Source organism: Aphelocoma coerulescens, chromosome 9 (assembly GCF_041296385.1).
Source record: "Aphelocoma coerulescens isolate FSJ_1873_10779 chromosome 9, UR_Acoe_1.0, whole genome shotgun sequence".
NCBI lineage: Eukaryota > Metazoa > Chordata > Aves > Passeriformes > Corvidae > Aphelocoma > Aphelocoma coerulescens.
Genome location: NC_091023.1, coordinates 820,001 through 825,000, shown reverse-complemented (window position 1 = coordinate 825,000; position 5,000 = coordinate 820,001). Strand labels below are relative to the sequence as shown.

The 5,000-nt window shown below is 63.1% G+C and overlaps 11 non-coding genes across 11 annotated transcripts in view; all 11 read right to left on the bottom strand.

Annotated features, from left to right (window-relative positions):
* LOC138115833 (5S ribosomal RNA) overlaps positions 1 to 30 on the bottom strand; it is a 119-nt gene extending 89 nt beyond the window's left edge. The window contains exon 1 of the ribosomal RNA XR_011153737.1: positions 1 to 30. This exon is cut by the window's left edge and continues 89 nt beyond it. This is a non-coding gene — a ribosomal RNA (5S ribosomal RNA).
* A 358-nt stretch (positions 31 to 388) lies between these two features.
* On the bottom strand, positions 389 to 507 carry LOC138115831 (5S ribosomal RNA). Its single transcript, XR_011153736.1, has one exon. It is a non-coding gene; the product is annotated as a 5S ribosomal RNA (ribosomal RNA).
* Positions 508 to 865: 358 nt separating this feature from the next.
* LOC138115830 (5S ribosomal RNA) lies at positions 866 to 984 on the bottom strand. Its single transcript, XR_011153735.1, has one exon. It is a non-coding gene; the product is annotated as a 5S ribosomal RNA (ribosomal RNA).
* A 358-nt stretch (positions 985 to 1,342) lies between these two features.
* On the bottom strand, positions 1,343 to 1,461 carry LOC138115829 (5S ribosomal RNA). The gene has a single exon (XR_011153734.1). It is a non-coding gene; the product is annotated as a 5S ribosomal RNA (ribosomal RNA).
* A 358-nt stretch (positions 1,462 to 1,819) lies between these two features.
* On the bottom strand, positions 1,820 to 1,938 carry LOC138115487 (5S ribosomal RNA). The gene has a single exon (XR_011153399.1). It is a non-coding gene; the product is annotated as a 5S ribosomal RNA (ribosomal RNA).
* Positions 1,939 to 2,296: 358 nt separating this feature from the next.
* LOC138115828 (5S ribosomal RNA) lies at positions 2,297 to 2,415 on the bottom strand. The gene has a single exon (XR_011153733.1). It is a non-coding gene; the product is annotated as a 5S ribosomal RNA (ribosomal RNA).
* Positions 2,416 to 2,773: 358 nt separating this feature from the next.
* On the bottom strand, positions 2,774 to 2,892 carry LOC138115536 (5S ribosomal RNA). Its single transcript, XR_011153447.1, has one exon. It is a non-coding gene; the product is annotated as a 5S ribosomal RNA (ribosomal RNA).
* A 358-nt stretch (positions 2,893 to 3,250) lies between these two features.
* On the bottom strand, positions 3,251 to 3,369 carry LOC138115827 (5S ribosomal RNA). Its single transcript, XR_011153732.1, has one exon. It is a non-coding gene; the product is annotated as a 5S ribosomal RNA (ribosomal RNA).
* Positions 3,370 to 3,727: 358 nt separating this feature from the next.
* On the bottom strand, positions 3,728 to 3,846 carry LOC138115534 (5S ribosomal RNA). The gene has a single exon (XR_011153445.1). It is a non-coding gene; the product is annotated as a 5S ribosomal RNA (ribosomal RNA).
* A 358-nt stretch (positions 3,847 to 4,204) lies between these two features.
* LOC138115533 (5S ribosomal RNA) lies at positions 4,205 to 4,323 on the bottom strand. The gene has a single exon (XR_011153444.1). It is a non-coding gene; the product is annotated as a 5S ribosomal RNA (ribosomal RNA).
* A 358-nt stretch (positions 4,324 to 4,681) lies between these two features.
* LOC138115826 (5S ribosomal RNA) lies at positions 4,682 to 4,800 on the bottom strand. The gene has a single exon (XR_011153731.1). It is a non-coding gene; the product is annotated as a 5S ribosomal RNA (ribosomal RNA).
* Positions 4,801 to 5,000: the final 200 nt, after the last annotated feature.

Below are 5,000 nucleotides of genomic sequence, written 5' to 3'. Positions count from 1 at the left end.
GGGCGTTCTCAGGGTGGTATGGCCGTAGGCACCCCTCAGCCCCACAGCAGCGCTCTCCAGCACACACCAGCGCCTTCCTGCCCTGCCCCAATGCCCCCTGCACCCGGCACACGGCCGCCAGCGCCACTGTCGGCAACAACCCAACCTGCAGCCAGACCCAGAGCCATACAAGCCACTCAAGCTTTTCCCGCCACGCCAACTATGTGAGGACTAACAGTCATGGCCACCAGCTCTTCCCTGACCTCGGAAACAACAGAACCTGCAGTCGGACCCAGAGCCACGCAAGCCATGCAAGCCCCATGAGCCACCCTCCCCCTTGTGCTCCTTGGCACCGCTGCCCAAGCAAAACAAGGCACCTCTGGCCCAGAGCCCAGGACCCAGCAAAAGAAGCCTACAGCACCCGGTATTCCCAGGCGGTCTCCCATCCAAGTACTAACCGGGCCCGACCCTGCTTAGCTTCCGAGATCAGACGAGATCGGGCGTTCTCAGGGTGGTATGGCCGTAGGCACCCCTCAGCCCCACAGCAGCGCTCTCCAGCACACACCAGCGCCTTCCTGCCCTGCCCCAATGCCCCCTGCACCCGGCACACGGCCGCCAGCGCCACTGTCGGCAACAACCCAACCTGCAGCCAGACCCAGAGCCATACAAGCCACTCAAGCTTTTCCAGCCACGCCAACTATGTGAGGACTAACAGTCATGGCCACCAGCTCTGCCCTGACCTCGGAAACAACAGAACCTGCAGCCGGACCCAGAGCCACGCAAGCCATGCAAGCCCCATGAGCCACCCTCCCCCTTGTGCTCCTTGGCACCGCTGCCCAAGCAAAACAAGGCACCTCTGGCCCAGAGCCCAGGACCCAGCAAAAGAAGCCTACAGCACCCGGTATTCCCAGGCGGTCTCCCATCCAAGTACTAACCGGGCCCGACCCTGCTTAGCTTCCGAGATCAGACGAGATCGGGCGTTCTCAGGGTGGTATGGCCGTAGGCACCCCTCAGCCCCACAGCAGCGCTCTCCAGCACACACCAGCGCCTTCCTGCCCTGCCCCAATGCCCCCTGCACCCGGCACACGGCCGCCAGCGCCACTGTCGGCAACAACCCAACCTGCAGCCAGACCCAGAGCCATACAAGCCACTCAAGCTTTTCCAGCCACGCCAACTATGTGAGGACTAACAGTCATGGCCACCAGCTCTGCCCTGACCTCGGAAACAACAGAACCTGCAGCCGGACCCAGAGCCACGCAAGCCATGCAAGCCCCATGAGCCACCCTCCCCCTTGTGCTCCTTGGCACCGCTGCCCAAGCAAAACAAGGCACCTCTGGCCCAGAGCCCAGGACCCAGCAAAAGAAGCCTACAGCACCCGGTATTCCCAGGCGGTCTCCCATCCAAGTACTAACCGGGCCCGACCCTGCTTAGCTTCCGAGATCAGACGAGATCGGGCGTTCTCAGGGTGGTATGGCCGTAGGCACCCCTCAGCCCCACAGCAGCGCTCTCCAGCACACACCAGCGCCTTCCTGCCCTGCCCCAATGCCCCCCGCACCCGGCACACGGCCGCCAGCGCCACTGTTGGCAACAACCCAACCTGCAGCCAGACCGAACACCACACAAGCCACTCAAGCTTTTCCAGCCACGCCAACTATGCGAGGACTAACAGTCATGGCCACCAGCTCTGCCCTGCCCTCGGCAACAACAGAACCTGCAGCCGGACCCAGAGCCACGCAAGCCATGCAAGCCCCATGAGCCACCCTCGCCCTTGAGCTCCTTGGCACCGCTGCCCAAGCAAAACAAGGCACCTCTGGCCCAGAGCCCAGGACCCAGCAAAAGAAGCCTACAGCACCCGGTATTCCCAGGCGGTCTCCCATCCAAGTACTAACCGGGCCCGACCCTGCTTAGCTTCCGAGATCAGACAAGATCGGGCGTTCTCAGGGTGGTATGGCCGTAGGCACCCCTCAGCCCCACAGCAGCCCTCTCCAGCACACACCAGCGCCTTCCTGCCCTGCCCCAATGCTCCTCGCACCCGGCACACGGCCGCCAGCGCCACTGTCGGCAACAACCCAACCTGCAGCCAGACCCAGAGCCATACAAGCCACTCAAGCTTTTCCCGCCACGCCAACTATGCGAGGACTAACAGTCATGGCCACCAGCTCTTCCCTGCCCTCGGAAACAAGGGAACCTGCAGCCAGATCCAGAGCCACGCAAGCCATGCAAGCCCCATGAGTCACCCTCGCCCTTGAGCTCCTTGGCACCGCTGCCCAAGCAAAACAAGGCACCTCTGGCCCAGAGCCCAGGACCCAGCAAAAGAAGCCTACAGCACCCGGTATTCCCAGGCGGTCTCCCATCCAAGTACTAACCGGGCCCGACCCTGCTTAGCTTCCGAGATCAGACGAGATCGGGCGTTCTCAGGGTGGTATGGCCGTAGGCACCCCTCAGCCCCACAGCAGCGCTCTCCAGCACACACCAGCGCCTTCCTGCCCTGCCCCAATGCCCCCCGCACCCGGCACACGGCCGCCAGCGCCACTGTCGGCAACAACCCAACCTGCAGCCAGACCCAGAGCCATACAAGCCACTCAAGCTTTTCCAGCCACGCCAACTATGTGAGGACTAACAGTCATGGCCACCAGCTCTGCCCTGACCTCGGAAACAACAGAACCTGCAGCCGGACCCAGAGCCACGCAAGCCATGCAAGCCCCATGAGCCACCCTCCCCCTTGCGCTCCTTGGCACCGCTGCCCAAGCAAAACAAGGCACCTCTGGCCCAGAGCCCAGGACCCAGCAAAAGAAGCCTACAGCACCCGGTATTCCCAGGCGGTCTCCCATCCAAGTACTAACCGGGCCCGACCCTGCTTAGCTTCCGAGATCAGACGATATCGGGCGTTCTCAGGGTGGTATGGCCGTAGGCACCCCTCAGCCCCACAGCAGCGCTCTCCAGCACACACCAGCGCCTTCCTGCCCTGCCCCAATGCCCCCCGCACCCGGCACACGGCCGCCAGCGCCACTGTTGGCAACAACCCAACCTGCAGCCAGACCGAACACCACACAAGCCACTCAAGCTTTTCCAGCCACGCCAACTATGCGAGGACTAACAGTCATGGCCACCAGCTCTGCCCTGCCCTCGGCAACAACAGAACCTGCAGCCGGACCCAGAGCCACGCAAGCCATGCAAGCCCCATGAGCCACCCTCGCCCTTGAGCTCCTTGGCACCGCTGCCCAAGCAAAACAAGGCACCTCTGGCCCAGAGCCCAGGACCCAGCAAAAGAAGCCTACAGCACCCGGTATTCCCAGGCGGTCTCCCATCCAAGTACTAACCGGGCCCGACCCTGCTTAGCTTCCGAGATCAGACGAGATCGGGCGTTCTCAGGGTGGTATGGCCGTAGGCACCCCTCAGCCCCACAGCAGCGCTCTCCAGCACACACCAGCGCCTTCCTGCCCTGCCCCAATGCTCCTCGCACCCGGCACACGGCCGCCAGCGCCACTGTCGGCAACAACCCAACCTGCAGCCAGACCCAGAGCCATACAAGCCACTCAAGCTTTTCCAGCCACGCCAACTATGTGAGGACTAACAGTCATGGCCACCAGCTCTGCCCTGCCCTCGGCAACAACAGAACCTGCAGCCGGACCCAGAGCCACGCAAGCCATGCAAGCCCCATGAGCCACCCTCCCCCTTGTGCTCCTTGGCACCGCTGCCCAAGCAAAACAAGGCACCTCTGGCCCAGAGCCCAGGACCCAGCAAAAGAAGCCTACAGCACCCGGTATTCCCAGGCGGTCTCCCATCCAAGTACTAACCGGGCCCGACCCTGCTTAGCTTCCGAGATCAGACGATATCGGGCGTTCTCAGGGTGGTATGGCCGTAGGCACCCCTCAGCCCCACAGCAGCGCTCTCCAGCACACACCAGCGCCTTCCTGCCCTGCCCCAATGCCCCCTGCACCCGGCACACGGCCGCCAGCGCCACTGTCGGCAACAACCCAACCTGCAGCCAGACCCAGAGCCATACAAGCCACTCAAGCTTTTCCAGCCACGCCAACTATGTGAGGACTAACAGTCATGGCCACCAGCTCTGCCCTGCCCTCGGCAACAACAGAACCTGCAGCCGGACCCAGAGCCACGCAAGCCATGCAAGCCCCATGAGCCACCCTCCCCCTTGTGCTCCTTGGCACCGCTGCCCAAGCAAAACAAGGCACCTCTGGCCCAGAGCCCAGGACCCAGCAAAAGAAGCCTACAGCACCCGGTATTCCCAGGCGGTCTCCCATCCAAGTACTAACCGGGCCCGACCCTGCTTAGCTTCCGAGATCAGACGATATCGGGCGTTCTCAGGGTGGTATGGCCGTAGGCACCCCTCAGCCCCACAGCAGCGCTCTCCAGCACACACCAGCGCCTTCCTGCCCTGCCCCAATGCCCCCCGCACCCGGCACACGGCCGCCAGCGCCACTGTTGGCAACAACCCAACCTGCAGCCAGACCGAACACCACACAAGCCACTCAAGCTTTTCCAGCCACGCCAACTATGCGAGGACTAACAGTCATGGCCACCAGCTCTGCCCTGCCCTCGGCAACAACAGAACCTGCAGCCGGACCCAGAGCCACGCAAGCCATGCAAGCCCCATGAGTCACCCTCGCCCTTGAGCTCCTTGGCACCGCTGCCCAAGCAAAACAAGGCACCTCTGGCCCAGAGCCCAGGACCCAGCAAAAGAAGCCTACAGCACCCGGTATTCCCAGGCGGTCTCCCATCCAAGTACTAACCGGGCCCGACCCTGCTTAGCTTCCGAGATCAGACGAGATCGGGCGTTCTCAGGGTGGTATGGCCGTAGGCACCCCTCAGCCCCACAGCAGCGCTCTCCAGCACACACCAGCGCCTTCCTGCCCTGCCCCAATGCTCCTCGCACCCGGCACACGGCCGCCAGCGCCACTGTCGGCAACAACCCAACCTGCAGCCAGACCCAGAGCCATACAAGCCACTCAAGCTTTTCCCGCCACGCCAACTATGCGAGGACTAACAGTCATGGCCACCAG